This window comes from Triticum dicoccoides, chromosome 2B (assembly GCF_002162155.2).
Source record: "Triticum dicoccoides isolate Atlit2015 ecotype Zavitan chromosome 2B, WEW_v2.0, whole genome shotgun sequence".
Lineage (NCBI taxonomy): Eukaryota > Viridiplantae > Streptophyta > Magnoliopsida > Poales > Poaceae > Triticum > Triticum dicoccoides.
Window position 1 is genome coordinate 485444082 of NC_041383.1, and position 16468 is coordinate 485460549.

A 16468-nucleotide genomic window follows, 5' to 3' on the forward strand; every position below is an offset into this window, starting at 1 on the left:
CAAGGTTAGACAAATATCTTCATGTTTATTTGAATGAAATGAAATTTATGGACAGTGCTACTCCATTCATAACTAGAGCCCAGTAGCATGTTCACCTAGATGGTTATATTTTCTTTTTAGAACAATTTACCATGTGAGAATTAGTCTATACATTAGAATTATAACTATTTATGAGGAATTGCCTTGTAAAGTTTTACATTCCAGTATTGCTAAGTCTCAGTTGACCAAGACTTAAGTCTCATTCGATGCTATATCCATAAGATCTTACATTGAGATTCGTGAAAAAAAAAAATCTGTTTTTTCCTTTTCTCTTTTGTACTCCCTCCGTTTCTAAATATTTATCTTTTTAGAGATTTCAAGAAGTGACTATATACAGAGCAAAATGAGTGAATCTACACTCTAAAATATGTCTATATATATCCATATGTGATAGTCCATTTGAAATATCTAAAAAGATAAATATTTAGAAACAGAAGAAGTATATTATATGTCACTTGACCGAGGGAGGGGTGAGTCTTAGGCCATGTGTTATTGTATTAGGGCACGTGTAATATAATGTTTTTCCCCGTTGTAACGCACAGACCCTTTTGCTAGTTATACTTCACTTCCTGGGTCATGGGGGAGCCATGGCTCCTGCCAGTCCCCCTAGCTCCGCCATAGTGATGGGTCAGGGTCAATTGACCCTATCGGCCTTGGTCCAAACCATGTTATATACATACAGCCCAGAAAAGAAAGGATGCAGTGAAAAATAAACTAACCCTAGTCCAACCCCAGCAGCCTCACGTAGCCCAAATAGCACGCAGGCCTATGGCCACTGCCATTCGATCTGGACTCCAGCACGACAGCGCCTCAGGAAAAACAGGGCAAACCCTATTTGACGCCCGCAGGTGTCAAAAGGACGAGCCTTCGCTGAAGCAAGTCTCCACTTGGTCCAGCCCACAGACGAATTTCGTTCGCTGCTGTTTCCTTGTTTCTAGCGGGTTTTTTTTTTCGTTTTTCTTGTATGGTTTTTTCCTTCCAGTTCTTTTCACTGTTTTTGGCCAGTATTCAGTTGTTTTGTTCCGGTTTTTCATTTTTCTGTTTTGATTCCTTTATTTTACGTTTTTTAATTTCTGTTTCTGTTTTTCTTCTCATTATTGCGTATTTATAGAAAAAGTTCACCATGTGTTACAAAATTTGTCAATGTATTAAGAAAATGCTCATCGTATATTATGAAATTGTTCACCTTGCACTGTAAAAATGTTCATTGTTTATTACAAAAATGTTCATTGTATATTATTAAATTGTTCAACGTATACTAGAAAATGTTCATTGTATATTATTAAATTGTTCAACGTATATCAGAAAATGTTCATTGTGTATTACAAAAATGTTCATTGCATATTATTAAATTGTTCAACGTATATTAGAAAATGTTCATTGTGTATTAAAAAAATGTTCATTGTATATTATTAAAATTTTCAACGTATATCAAAAAATGTTCATTGTGTATTACAAAATTTTTCATTGTACATTATAAATTGTTCAATGTATATTAAAAATGTTCATTGTGTATTTAAGTTTTGTTCATCATATATTTAAAAATTGTTCAACATATACCGACAAAATGTCCATTTTAGTATTTTAGATTTGTTCAGTATTTTTTTTACAAAAACGTTCACTGTATTTTAAAATTTCTTCAACGCATATTATAAAAATGTTGAACGTCTTTTTTTAAGGATTTGCCGCTGTGCATTCTACTTTAAGATTGGCAATGCATCAAAAACAGTCGAGGTAGCTAGCTCGGTTCGCTAGCCTCGCTGGATTCTGGCATCAGGTCGGAGGTTCGATCCCGAGCATGCATTTCTTCCTTTTTTGATTTTTCGCTCACAACGACATGATTGGGCCGGCCCGTGTGCGCGTCCTGTCGGAGGTGTGCGCTTCTTCCTTTTACGATTTTTCGCTCAGAGCGACATGATTGGGTCAGCCCGTGTGCGCGTCGCTTCAGCAAAGTCGCAACGATCGGACGCATACTATTGCTATGTTTTGTCTTCTTCAACAACGATCGGACGCATATTATTGCTCCCTTATTTTTAGTCATATATTATCGCTACTTTATGTTTTTAGGGCATACATTAGTGCTACTTGTTTGTGTTGAACCCGACGATCTTTTATCCCGACTTCGCTCCTATGTCTACAAGTTAATAAATGAAGCAATCTATAACACTACTACTATGTTACTTTGCATTATAAAAGTAGTAACTTAGACTAGTGTCATGTACTCCCTTCGATTCTTTTTAGTCTACATATAAGTTCTGTCCGAAGTCAAAATATCTCTAGCTTGACCAAACTTATCAAAAAAGGTATCAACATTCACAATACCAAATCATTACTGTTAGATTCATTATGAAATGTAGTTTCACAGTACATGTATTTGATATTGTAGATGTTGATATTTTTAATACTCCCTCCGTTCCTTGATATAAGGTGTATAGATTTTTGAGAAAAAGTCTGAAATATAAGGTGTATTGCGTTGCACCACTGTTTGAATAACTTTTTTAGGGATTCGATTACATTTCCTTATATTAGGCAAGCTCCTATATTTTCTCATGTCAATTAGTCAGGTGTAATCTCGCCCAAAATTTGTGAATTTTTTTTCCGACATGCATTCTTTAATTTTCGTGCCAAAAACTATACACCTTATATATAGGAATGGAGGGAGTATAAAATTGGTCAAACTGACTCAAATCAAATTCACAGAGTAAAAAGGACCAGATGGAGTATAAGTTACTCCTCACTATGACCAGCCTCAAATTAATCCGTGGTACATTTATTATCGCGGAAAAAAGTAAGTGAGTGGCTAGAGATAAGTTGACTGAATTTTAAATTTGGGTCAGTCATTTTTCGCAAACAACCGGCTAGCTACTGGCGAGCTACCCGAGGGCAAAAGCAGCCCACCGCCCAGCCCATGCAGAAAAGGGGCAGTCCGATGGAGCAGTGGGTGGCTGCGTCGCTCTCGTGTGGTCGCATGCCGCACCATACATAGGCTAAACTACTACAGAACCTACTCTATAGATACACGAATGTATCAGTATGTGGTCAGGTCAGCAGCATGCATCGGTAGCATGAACAAAGCACAACCTACTCTATAGATACATGAATGTGCTAAAAATCATATCTACAATAGTATAGTTTTTAAGCTAAAAATCATATCTACAAAAGTATAGTATCTAAGTCAGGTAAGTATCAATTAATAAAGATATATACCCCGCAAAAAGAAACAGACACATACTAAAAAACGAAGTAGTTTTCTAAGGAAGAAGAAAGCCCTTTCAAAAGAAAGAAAATAGAACAAAAAAAACACAATATTGAAGTTTCCTAAGGAAGAATGAGACCCTTTAAGAAGAAAGAAAATAAAAAAAACTTGAAAACTTGCACTCAAATTGCACTTCTTGGAATATTAAAAGAATGAGCATATAGTAGTGTATTTTTTTTCATTCTACTACACACATATAGTTCAGTACTTGTGTGTATGCTTGCACAAAAAAAAACGTTTTTCAAGAAAGAATGAATTAGTGGCATTGGAATTACCCTTTAGAAAGAAAGAAAATGAAAAAAAATTGCACACAGTTTAAACAGAAAATTGTGCATTTATATAATATGCAAGAAGAACATATAATAGTGGATTTTTCAAAAAAAAAGTCTCCTCAAAAGGAATGAATTAGTGGCATTGGTAATACAACTAATAAAGAAATAAAAAATAATTATTTTTTAAAAGAAAAAGTGATTTAGTGGCTTTGGTATTACCCTTTAAGAAGAAAGAAAATATTTTTTTGGAAAAATCAAAATGATATGTTTTATAAGAAATAATTTAATTATAAAACAAATAATGACAAAAATGTGCACATAGTTTACCGAGAAATTACTCTTTTAATAATATGCAAGAATAAGCGATATCACAATTTCGCAAGAAAAACTTTCCTAAAAATGAATGAATTAGTGGCATTGGTATTTCCCATACAAATAAAAATAAACTAAAACTAAAACAAATCAGAGTAATGAATTTTTTAAGGAAAAATGAATTAGTGGCATTGGTATTACCCTTTCAGAAGAAACACACTGAAAAAATTAAAAAAATAATGATAAAAAATTGCACACAATTTACACAGAAATTGTGTTTTTTTACAATATGCAAGAATAAGCATATAATAGTGGATTTTTTTTAAAAAAGGATGAATTTGTGGCATTGGTGTTTCCATTGAAGAAGAAAGAAAATAAAATAAACTAAAAAAACAAAATAAGAGGTTTTCTATGAAAGAATGAAATAGTGCCTTTTTGTATTACCCGTTAAGAAAAAAATAAAATGAAATAAAAACTAAAACATAATCAATTTGATGATGTTTTAGAAGAAAGAATTAATTAATGACACTGGTATTACCCTTTAAGAAGAAGTAAACTAGAAAATAATAAAACAGATAATGACAAAATTTGCACACAATTGATATAGAAATTATGCTTTTTTATAATATGTAAGAATAATTATATAATATTGAAATTTTCATAAAAACGTAGTTTCCTAAGAAGGAATGACTTAGTTGCATTGGTATTACCAAATGAAATAAAAACTAAATCAAAATTGAAATAATGAAATTTCATAAGAAAGAATGAATTAGTGTCTTTGGTATTGACCTTTTAGAAGAAAAAAATTAAAATAGAAACTAAAGCATAATCAAGATAATGAGATTTTCTAAGGAAGAATGAATTAGTGACATTGGTGTTACCCTTTAAGAAAAATAAATAAAATGGAACAAAACTTAAAACAAACAATAACAAAATTTGCGTCTTGGAGCAGCAATCAACGGTCAAAAAAAGCTCAGCCCAATACTGGACAACACAGAATAGAAAAAACAATCAGCACACATCTTGGAGCAGCAATCAACGGTCAGAAAAATTGATTGACCCAAATTGAAAAATCAGTCAACTTACATATAGCTGAAGTGAAAAAGCAATCTGTTGTACATATAGTTGATGAGAGTAGTGATGCATCAGCAAACAAATGGAAACTGTTTCGCGTAAACTTGTCTGAATGATGTGTCCCATAATTGTAGCGTACTGTATGGAACCGCAGTCGAAGTCGCTGTGGCTGTCTGAATTTCCTGTGAAGAGAAGCGCCAAGGCAGCTCTGATCAACACCTTCATGAGCTTGGACGACGCGACGATGAGTTGTCCGTTGAGGAACGCCTGCACGGACAGCCTCAGGATCCTCGCCTTCCTCTCCTGCACGTACGACCCGAGTGCCTCCTCGACGCTCTTAGCCGGGCTGTGGTCACCATCGCGAGCGGCGGACGCCGTTCGGGCCAATTACCGGGCGACCACGACGGCGTCCTCGAGGCTGGACGAGCCGCCCTGCCCGATGAAAGGCCCCATGGCGTGCATGGCGTCGCCGGCGACAGTCACCGTGCCCTCCTGGAACGGCTGGAGGACCAGGTGCCACGGCGGCCGGTAGCAGAGCTGCGTCAGGCTCATGGATGACAGGTCGCAGCTTCGCACCACGTCGAGGACGTCCTCAGGGTACCCCTGCATTGCCTGCAGGGCCGCCTGCCGGATGAGCGCGGGGTCCCTGATGTTGGTGCGCTCTGAAACCCAACAATGTCAGAAGAGATGAGTAACTAGTCTCTTAATTCCCGTCTTAGTTAGGCAAGAGAAGGAGAAACGTGGTGCGAAGTAGACGGTCTTGTCATCCATGGGCACGAGCCGAAAGCTTATGCCCTCTGCGACTTGGTGCAGGAAGCGGTTCCTGAAGCCGTGCCCTTGTGGAATGGTGGTCATGGCCCGTGCTGCCCACATAGGCAGGAACCTCGGCGGCTTCAGGCCCAAGAACTTGGCCACCACTGAGTTTGCTCCATCGCAGCCGATTACCACCTTTGCTCTGATGGTTGAGCCGTCGTTGGTTGAGACGATTGGGCAGCGGGTAGCGGCGTCGAGGGAAATTGCTTCGACCTGGCACCCGAAGCGGATACATCCTCCTGGTAAATGCCTGGCCAGCGTTTCCACAAGGTCGCTTCTTTTCAAGCACCGGCATTCACTCCTACACTTGAAGCGAACAGAGCATTCAGAGACACAAAACCATTATGTAGCAGTAGCTTGTAGTTGGATTTACAGATGTCTAGTTTGTGAGGTTGGGAGCAGTAGCCCCTCCTGAACTACATGTAGCTCCGCGGGTGCTGGCTAGTCAAAATAGTGTTGTCATGTCCGTACTCACCTGTATGATACCTTATTAATCACCCTATCATCATGAATGGTCTTCTTATCCATTCTACAGCAGTAAAACCAGAGTTATCAACATGAAAACAACGGAGCAAGCAATAGCTTAGAAACATAATTTCTGCTCGATAACACTGTGCCTGTCAAACACGGCCATTGTATGCCATAACTGACGACTGCAGTAGTTAAAAGTTCACAGCAAGAGCAAGAAGCAACATCAACCAGGCTCAGACATACCCAGTAAAGATTTACGGCCAGTTTCCGCAGCTCCTCGCCAACCTTCAGCTGCTCAAGCGCACGCCATCCATTGACTTTTATGCTGATTCCTGCCCCCGTTGCCCTCAAGCTCTCTGCCTTCTCGAGAAGAAGGCTGTCTATACCTTTTCTGCATTTGACATTTTCGGCTGAGCTACTGAAATGCTCCAACACTATTCCTAATCTCATTGAGTAAGAGGATCATACATGTGAAGAGCAAGCGCAGTTGCGAGGCCACAGATTCATCCGCCGACGATTAGAACGCCGTGAAGTTCCTCTTCTCCGGTTGCCATCTCCTTCGTGGCTGCCATACAAGCTGCAAGCGAATCAAGAAAATTAATGGAGTTCCGTCGGTGGGCAGTGGACAGTCCGTAGTGCGGCACAGCTTCAGACTAGCTGTGAATGATGCAAAAATGAGGGAAATTGTATGGTTCCTTGATCAGATCAATTACGGATCGACCGCGGTGAGCCTGTGACCATAGGTTGTCGCCATCTCAAAGGATTCCGCTACTGACATAAAGCTACCAATCTTAAGTCATGATCCAATTTGATTGAATGCAGTGCCAAAGCCAGCACGAGGCAAAAGCGTTCTCCACTATTACGGATCCAAGAACAGGCTACATAGTCCATAACTTACTTGGATATTTACTTCTAATCATCAAAGCCAAATGGCTCCAACTAAACAGTACAAGTCAATAATACAGTAATATTTACCGAAGAAAAGCTGCTCTCTCTGGCCGACGTCCCGGATGCTCTCACTCTCTCTCTCTCTCTGGGGTGGCCCGCCGCGCGCCTTGCTCTCCCCAGCTCCGGCGGACACACTTCCCCCGGCCACTGGCCACGCCCGGCTTCCACACGCAGGTCCCCTCTGCCCCGTCTTGCCGTACTCTCTATCCTTTTCCCAAGAAAGATATAACCTGGATTTGAAATTTTAAACTCCGGAGAGCATGGGCATCCACCTTGGATTTCAAGTTTTAAAATGAAATTGGCAAGGATTCACAAAACGTTGCTTTTGTGGTAACGAAGGAGTCTTGGAGCATCTATTTGTTCACTGTCCACTTGCCAAGCTATTATGACAATCATCCATATAATTTTTAATCTAACTCCGCCCATGAATAGTACGAATATGGTCGGACACGTTCTTTTTTAGAAGAAAGACGCCAGGAGCGTCCGGCTATAAATTAATAAAGCCCACAACATAGGCAGCGTACATAAACTTAAAACCAAGTCTCGGGACCCAACATCACAACGACAGCCAACCCAACAAGTAAAGTGCGATACAAGGCATTGCCAGCCAGAAAAAGAGCACGCAGGCTCAAGTGGAACACATCCAAAAGGGGCTACACATCCCTAGGTAGCAGACGACGGGGCTCTAGACGCAGAGTAGACGAGGCGGAGACGGTCCAGTGACTGGCGATGGAGATCAGCGTCCTGATGCCTTCCCAGCGGCGCCCACTGCTGTAAGAAGATGATACATTTGTAAATTACGTCAGCTGGGTGAGATGGGAACACACCCTCAATAGTAAGCTTGTTACGAATACGCCATAAGGCCCACAACATTGCGGCCACACAAGTCCACATTATGCGGCGGGAGGAGCCTTGGACCGAAGAAAGTGACGACACAAGCTCAGAGCGGGATCGTGGATCCGAATCCACGCCCGCGGCCTCGTGGACCGTGCTCCAGGCGAAGCGCCCCAGGGGGCATCGGAAGACAACGTGATCCGCGTCTTCCGGGACACCGTAAAGAGCGCATGGTCCACTGGCCGGACCATTACGTTTAGCCACGTTGATGGAGGTAGGAAGGCGATCTTGGCACAATTGCTAGAGGAATACCTTGATTTTAAGAGGGGTGCGGGCCTTCCAGAGCCTAAAGGACAGGACCGCGAGCCAACTCTCTATAGAGAGAGCTAACAAAAAACTTACCAGAGCTCGTTAACCTCCATGACACCGTGTCCACAGCAGTAGACAGGTGCACATTGGCTATCAGGGCTCGCAGGTGATCACAACTATCCGCCTCAGGGCCTGAGAGCTCCCGTCGAAAGTAGATTGCCCGCGGGGATGAGCCAAAGGCCGTGGCAACCAATAGTTGGGGATCTAGCGCGATGGAATAAAGATCGCGGAACTCCGACCAAAGAGGTTGTGGGCCGATCCACAGGTCAAGCCAGAAGCGAGTGGAGCGGCCGTTATTAACCGTAAATTTCCCCCTCTGGCAAAGTACGGTTTACGGTTTGGATGGAGTTCCAGAATGGTGAACCGTGATTCTCGGCCTCAAAAAAACATCCACTCGGGAAGTATTTGGCACGAAGAAGGTCCACCCAGAGGCCAGTTTCGCCCTGAGACAGCTTCCAAATCCATTTGCACATGAGTGCAATATTCATCAACTTAGAGTTGATGATCCCAAGGCCCCCTGAGCTTTGGGCCGGCATACGGCCTGCCATTTTACCATATGGTATTTTTTCTTCGGCCCAACCCCTTCCCAAAAGAAGCGGGACCTAGGGGTGTCAAGTTTGGTGTGCACCCCATCAGCCAACAGGCATAGCCCCATGACGAACATAGGAAGGGACGACAGACTGGAGTTGGTTAAGATCAGTCTTGCCCCTGAAGACATAAATCTCCGTCTCCACGGGCAGACTCTATCCGCCACCTTATTGCAGAGAGGTTCCCAATCCGAAATCGAACACTTTTTTTTCTGCGATCGGGAGGCCTAGGTAAGTAAACGATAGTTTCCCAAGCCCACAGTTAAGCAAGTTGGCTACACGAAGACTCTCGGCTGCGTCCATCCCCATGGACACCACTTCACACTTGTGGAAGTTAATTTTCAGACTGGACATAAGTTCAAAGCTCAGGAGGATGGCTTTAACCAATGCGATACTGTGCGTGTCCGGTTCAAAGAGGAGAAGTCGTCCGTGTACTGCAGGTGCGACACTCCCCCCGGGATTAGGTTGTCGACCACTCCCCAGATGTGGCCAGCCGCACGGACTTTATCTAACATGGTGCCCAGGGCATCCGCCACGAAATTAAACAATAGCGGGAAGGCAGGGTCCCGTTGACGAAGCCCCTGCTTGTTGCAGAAGAAGTTCCCTACTTCTCCATTCACCGCAATCGCAGTTTGGCCCCCTGAGACTAGTTGCATCATCTGGTGAACCCACACCGACGTGAAACCCATATCCAGGAGAACTTGTCGGAGAAAGTCCCAGTTCACACGATCATACGCCTTCTCAAAGTCAAGCTTCAACAAGATGGCTGGCTGGCGAGATCGTTTGAGCGTGTGAACGGTTTCCTGAAGGGCGAGCGGCCCCACGTAAGGAGGATTACGTAGCTACTGTGCTACAAGAGGTTCCCTTAAATATACAGTTTAGGAGATCATTAGGTGGCAAGCGCTGAAACTCCTGGCTACACTTGGTGCGGAGGTTGATGGAGATTCAACTATCCGACTGATACGTCCATTTTGCATCATGCTTCTATATCAATATTTATTGCATTATGGACTGTTATTACACATTATATATCAATACTTATGGCTATTCTCTCTTATTTTACAAGGTTTACCATGAAGAGGGGGAATGCCGGTTACTGGAATTCTGGCTGGAAAAGGAGCAAACATTGGAAACCTATTCTGCACTGCTCCAAAAGTCCTGGAACTCCATGAAACTTATTTTTGGAATTAATAAGATTATTGAGCGAAAGAAACACCTCAGGGGGCCCACACCCTGGCCAGGAGGGTGGGGGGCGCGCCCACCCCTACTGGGCGCGCCCCCTGTCTCCTGGGCCCCCTAGTGGCCCTCCGGTGTCCATCTTCTGCTATATGAAGGATTTTACCCTAGAAAAAATCGTGGGCAAGCTTATGAGACGAAACTCCGCCGCCACGAGGCGGAACCTTGGCGGGATCAATCTAGGGCTCCGGCAGAGCTGTTCTGCCGGGGAAACTTCCCTTCAGGAGGGGGAAATCATCACCATCGTCATCACCAACGATCCTCCCATCGGGAGAGGGTCAATCTCCATCTACATCTTCACCAGCACCATCTCCTCTCAAATCCCTAGTTCATCTCTTGTATCCAATCTTGTATCCAAACCACAAATTGGTACCTGTGGGTTGCTAGTAGTCTTGATTACTCCTTGTAGTTGATGCTAATTGCTTTACTTGGTGGAAGATCATATGTTCAGATCCTTAATGCATATTATTACTCCTCTGATTATGAACATGAATATGCTTTGTGAGTAGTTACGTTTGTTCCTGAGGACATGGGTGAAGTCTTGCTATTAGTAGTCATGTGAATTTGGTATTCGTTCGATATTTTGATGAGATGTATGCTGTCTTTCCTCTAGTGGTGTTATGTGAACGTCGACTACATGACACTTCACCATTATTTGGGCCTAGAGGAAGGCATTGTGAAGTAATAAGTAGATGATGGGTTGCGAGAGTGACAGAAGCTTAAACCCTAGTTTATGTGTTGCTTCGTTAGGGGCTGATTTGAATCCATATGTTTAATGATGTGGTTAGGTTTACCTTAATACTTATTTTGTAGTTGCGGATGCTTGCAATAGGGGTTAATCATAAGTGGGATGCTTGTCCAAGTAAGGGAAGTACCCAAGCACCGGTCCACCCACATATCAAATTATCAAAGTACCGAACGCGAATCATATGAGTGTGATGAAAACTAGCTTGACGATAATTCCCATGTGTCCTCGGGAGCTCTTTTCTCATTATAAGAAATTGTCCAGGCTTATCCTTTGCTACAAAAAGGATTGGGACACCTTGCTGCACTTTATTTACTTTCATTGCTTGTTACTCGTTACAATTTATCTTATCACAAAACTATCTGTTACCTACAATTTCAGTGCTTGCAAAGAAAACCTTACTGAAAACCGCTTATCATTTCCTTCTGCTCCTCGTCGGGTTAGACACTCTTACTTATCGAAAGGATTATGATAGATCCCCTACACTTTTGGGTCATCAATACTCTTTTATGGCGCCGTTGCCGGGGAGTGTAGCGCTTTTGGTGAGTGGAACTTGATAAGGAAACATTTATATAGTGTGCTGAAATTTTCTGTTACTTGTCAGTATGGAAACTAATCCTTTGAGGGGCTTGTTTGGGGTATCTTCACCCCGACCAGAAGAGAAAAGAGTTGCTCCTCAACCTACTGAACTTATTGAAAATATTTACTTTGAGATTCCTTCGGGTATGATAGAGAAACTGCTAGCTAATCCATTTGCAGGAGATGGAACATTGCATCCTGATTTACACCTTATCTTTGTGGATGAAGTTTGTGGATTATTTAAGCTTGCAGGTATCCCTGATGATGTTGTCAAAAGTAAGGTCTTCCCTTTATCTTTGAAGGGATATGCATTGACATGGTATAGGCTATGTGATTATACGGGATCTTGGAATTATAAACGATTGAAGTTGGATTTTCACCAGAAGTTCTATCCTATGCATCTTGTTCATCGTGATCGCAATTACATATATAATTTCTGGCCTCGCGAAGGAGAAAGCATCGCTAAAGCTTGGGGGAGGCTTAAGTCAATGTTATATTCATGCCCCAATCATGAGCTTTCTAGAGAAATGATTATTAAAATATTTTATGCTCGGCTTTCTCTCAATGATCGCAACATGCTCGATACTTCCTGTGCTGGTTCTTATATGCTGAAGACTATTGAATTCAAATGGGACTTATTGGAAAGAATTAAACGAAACTCTGAAGATTGGGGTTCCGACGATGGTAAGGAGTCAGGTATGACACCTAACTTTGATTGTGTTAAGTCTTTTATGGATACCGATGCTTTTCGTGGATTTAGCGCTAAATATGGACTTGACTCTGAGATAGTAGCTTCTTTCTGTGAATCTTTTGCTACTCACGTTGATCTCCCTAAGGATAAGTGGTTTAAATATAATCCTCCCATTTAAGTAAAAGTAGTTGCACCTATTACAGTTGAAGAAAAGACTGTCACTTATAGTGATCCTATTGTTCCTACTACTTATGTTGAGAAACCTCCTTTTCCTGTTAGGATAAAGGATCATGCTAAAACTTCGACTGTTGTACGTAAGAGTAATACTAGGACTTATACACCTCCTGAGCAAATCAAAGTTGAACCTAGTATTGCTATGGTTAAAGATCTCTTGGATGATGAATTAGATGGGCATGTTATTTATTTCTGTGGTGAGACTGGTAATATTGTTAGACCAGATACTAAGATACATAGACCTGTGGTAGGCATGCCTGTTATTTCTGTTAAAATAGGATATTATTGTTATCATGGCTTATGTGATATGGGTGCTAGTGCTAGTGCAATACCCTATGATTTATATAAAGAAATTATGCATGACATTGCACCCATTGAGTTGGAAGGTATTGATGTTACTATCAAACTTGCCAATAGAGATACTATTTTACCAGTTGGGATTGTTAGAGATGTTGAAGTCTTGTGTGGGAAGGTTGAATATCCCTCTGATTTTCTTGTTCTTAGTTCCCCACAAGATGATTTTTGTCCCATTATTTTTGGTAGACCCTTCTTAAACACTGTTAATGCTAGGATTGATTGTGAAAAGGATACTGTCACAATTGGCTTAGAGGGTATGTCTCATGAGTTTAATTTTGCTAAGTTTCGTAGACAACCTCGTGATAGAGAATCACCTAGTAAGGATGAGATTATTGGTCTTGCTTCTATTGCCATGCCTCCTACTGATCCGTTAGAACAATATTTGCTAGACCATGAAAATGATATGTTTAGAAGGAAAGAAGGGAAATAGATGAAGTGTTCCTTAAACAGGAACCTATGCTGAAACATAACCTTCCCATTGAAATTCTTGGGGATCCCCCTCTACCCAAGGGTGATCCCGTGTTGAACTCAAACCATTACCTCATAATCTTAAGTATGCTTATCTTGATGAAAATAAAATATATCATGTTATTATTAGTGCTAACATTTCAGAGCAAGAAGAAGAAAGATTATTGAAAACTCTAAAGAAGCACCGCGCTGCTATTGGATATACTCTGGATGATCTTAAGGGCATTAGTCCCACTCTATGCCAACACAAAATAAATGTGGAGAAAGACGCCAAACCAGTTAGAGATCCTCAATGACGATTGAATCCCAAAATGAAAGAAGTAGTAAGAAAGGAGATACTAAAGCTCCTTGAGGCAGGTATAATTTATCCCATTGCTGATAGTGATTGGGTAAGCCCTGTCCATTGTGTTCCTAAAAAGGGAGGTATTACTGTCGTTCCTAATGATAAAGATGAATTGATCCCGCAAAGAATTATTACAGGTTATTGGATGGTAATTGATTTCTGTAAATTAAATAAAGCTAGTAAGAAAGATCATTACCCTTTACCTTTTATTGATCAAATGCTAGAAAGACTATCCAAACACACACATTTCTGCTTTCTAGATGGTTATTCTAGTTTCTCTCAAATACCTATGTCAGCAGGGGATCAATCAAAAACTACTTTTACTTGCCCTTTCGGTACTTTTGCTTATAGACGTATGCCTTTTGGTTTATGTAATGCACCTGCTACCTTTCAAAGATGCATGATGGCTATATTCTCTGACTTTTGTGAAAAGATTTCTGAGGTATTCATGGATGATTTCTCCGTTTATGGATCCTCTTTTGATGATTGCTTGAGCAACCTTGATCGTGTTTTAGAGAGATGTGAAGACACTAGCCTCGTGTTGAATTGGGAAAAGTGCCACTTTATGATTAACGAAGGCATTGTCTTGGGGCATAAGATTTCTGAGAGAGGTATTGAAGTTGATAAAGCTAAAGTTGATTCTATTAAAAAGATGCCATGTCCCAAGGACATAAAAGATATAAGAAGTTTCCTTGGTCATGCCGGTTTTTATAGGAGGTTCATTAAGGACTTTTCTAAAATCTCTAGGCCTCTGACTAATTTATTGCAAAAAGATATTCCTTTTGTCTTTGATGATGATTGTGTAGAAGCATTTGAAATACTTAAGAAAGCTTTGATCACTGCACCTATTGTCCAGCCACCTGATTGGAATTTACCCTTTGAAATTATGTGTGATGCTAGTGATTATGCTGCAGGTGCTGTTCTAGGGCAAAGATTTGATAAGAAATTGAATGTTATCCAGTATGCTAGTAAGACTCTTGATACTTCCCAGAGAAATTATGCTACTACTGAAAAAGAATTCTTAGCAGTTGTGTTTGCATGTGATAATTTTAGACTATATTGTTGATTCCAAAGTTACTATTCACACTGATCATGCTGCTATTAAATATCTTATGGAAAAGAAAGATGCTAAGCCTAGACTCATTAGATGGGTTCTCTTGCTCCAGGAATTTGATTTGCATATTATTGATAGAAAGGGAGCTGAGAACCCCGTTGCAGACAACTTGTCTAGGTTAGAGAATGTTCTTGGTGACCCACTGCCTATTGATGATAGCTTTCCTGATGAACAATTAGCGGTCGTTAATGCTTCTCGTACCGCTCCTTGGTATGCTGATTATGCTAATTACATTGTTGCTAAATTTATACCACCTAGCTTCACATACCAGCAAAAGAAAAAGTTCTTTTATGACTTAAGACATTACTTCTGGGATGACCCACACCTTTATAAAGAAGGAGTAGATGGTGTTATTAGACGTTGTGTACCTGAGCATGAACAGGAACAGATCCTACGCAAGTGTCACTCTGAATCATATGGAGGACACCACGTTGGAGATAGAACTGCACACAAGGTATTGCAATCCGGTTTTTATTGGCCAACTCTCTTCAAAGATTCTCGTAAGTTTGTCTTATCTTGTGATGAATGTCAAAGAATTGGTAAATTAGTAGACGTCAAGAAATGCCTATGAATTATTCTCTTGTTATTGAACCATTTGATGTTTGAGGCTTTGATTATATGGGACCTTTTCCTGCCTCTAATGGTTATACACATATTTTAGTTGCTGTTGATTACGTTACTAAGTGGGTAGAAGCTATTCCAACTAGTAGTGCTGATCATAACACTTCTATTAAAATGCTTAAAGAAGTTATTTTTCTGAGGTTTGGAGTCCCTATATAACTTATGACTGATGGTGGTTCACATTTTATTCATGGTGCTTTCCGAAGATGCTTGCTAAGTATGATGTTAATCATAGAATCGCATCTCCTTATCATCCGCAGTCTAGTGGTCAAGTAGAGTTGAGCAATAGAGAGCTCAAATTAATTTTGCAAAAGACTGTCAATAGATCTAGAAAGAATTGGTCCAAAAAACTTGATGATGCATTATGGGCCTATAGAACAGCATACAAAAATCCTATGAGCATGTCTCCATATAAGATGGTTTATGGAAAAGCTTGTCATTTACCTCTAGAACTTGAACATAAAGCATATTGGGCTATTAAAGAGCTCAAATATGACTTCAAACTTGCCGGTGAGTATTTGATATTAGCTCACTTGATGAATGGAGAACCCAAGCTTATGAGAATGCCAAACTATTCAAAGAAAAAGTCAAACGCTGGCATGACAAAAGATTACAAAAGCTTGAGTTTAACGTAGGTGATTATGTGTTATTATTCAACTCTCATTTAAGATTTTTTGCAGGAAAACTTCTCTCTAAATGGGAAGGTCCTTACATTATCGAGGACGTCTATCATTCTGGTGCCATAAAAATCAACAACTTCAAAGGCACAAGTCCGAGGGTGGTGAACGGTCAAAGAATCAAACATTATATCTCAGGTAATCCTATCAATGTTGAAACTAATATTATTGAGACCGTAACCCCGGAGGAATACATAAGGGACACCTTCCAGAATGTTCTAGACTCCAAAAAGGAATAGTATGTGGTACAGAAAGTAAACCGACTCCAAAACAATTCTAATGGCAATTTTTATCAGTTTTGGAATATTTAAGAATTTTAGGAAGAAAGAAGTAGTCCGGGAAGGGCACGACGCCTCCACGAGGGTGGAGGGCGTGCCCACCCTTCCTGGGCACGCCCCCCTGTCTCGTGGCCACCTCGTGTGCCTCCC

At 40.9% G+C, this 16468-nt stretch overlaps 1 pseudogene; it reads right to left on the bottom strand.

Annotated features, from left to right (window-relative positions):
- Positions 1-4956: 4956 nt before the first annotated feature.
- Positions 4957-6809, bottom strand: LOC119360948 (annotated as a pseudogene).
- Between the last annotated feature and the right edge of the window lie 9659 nt (positions 6810-16468).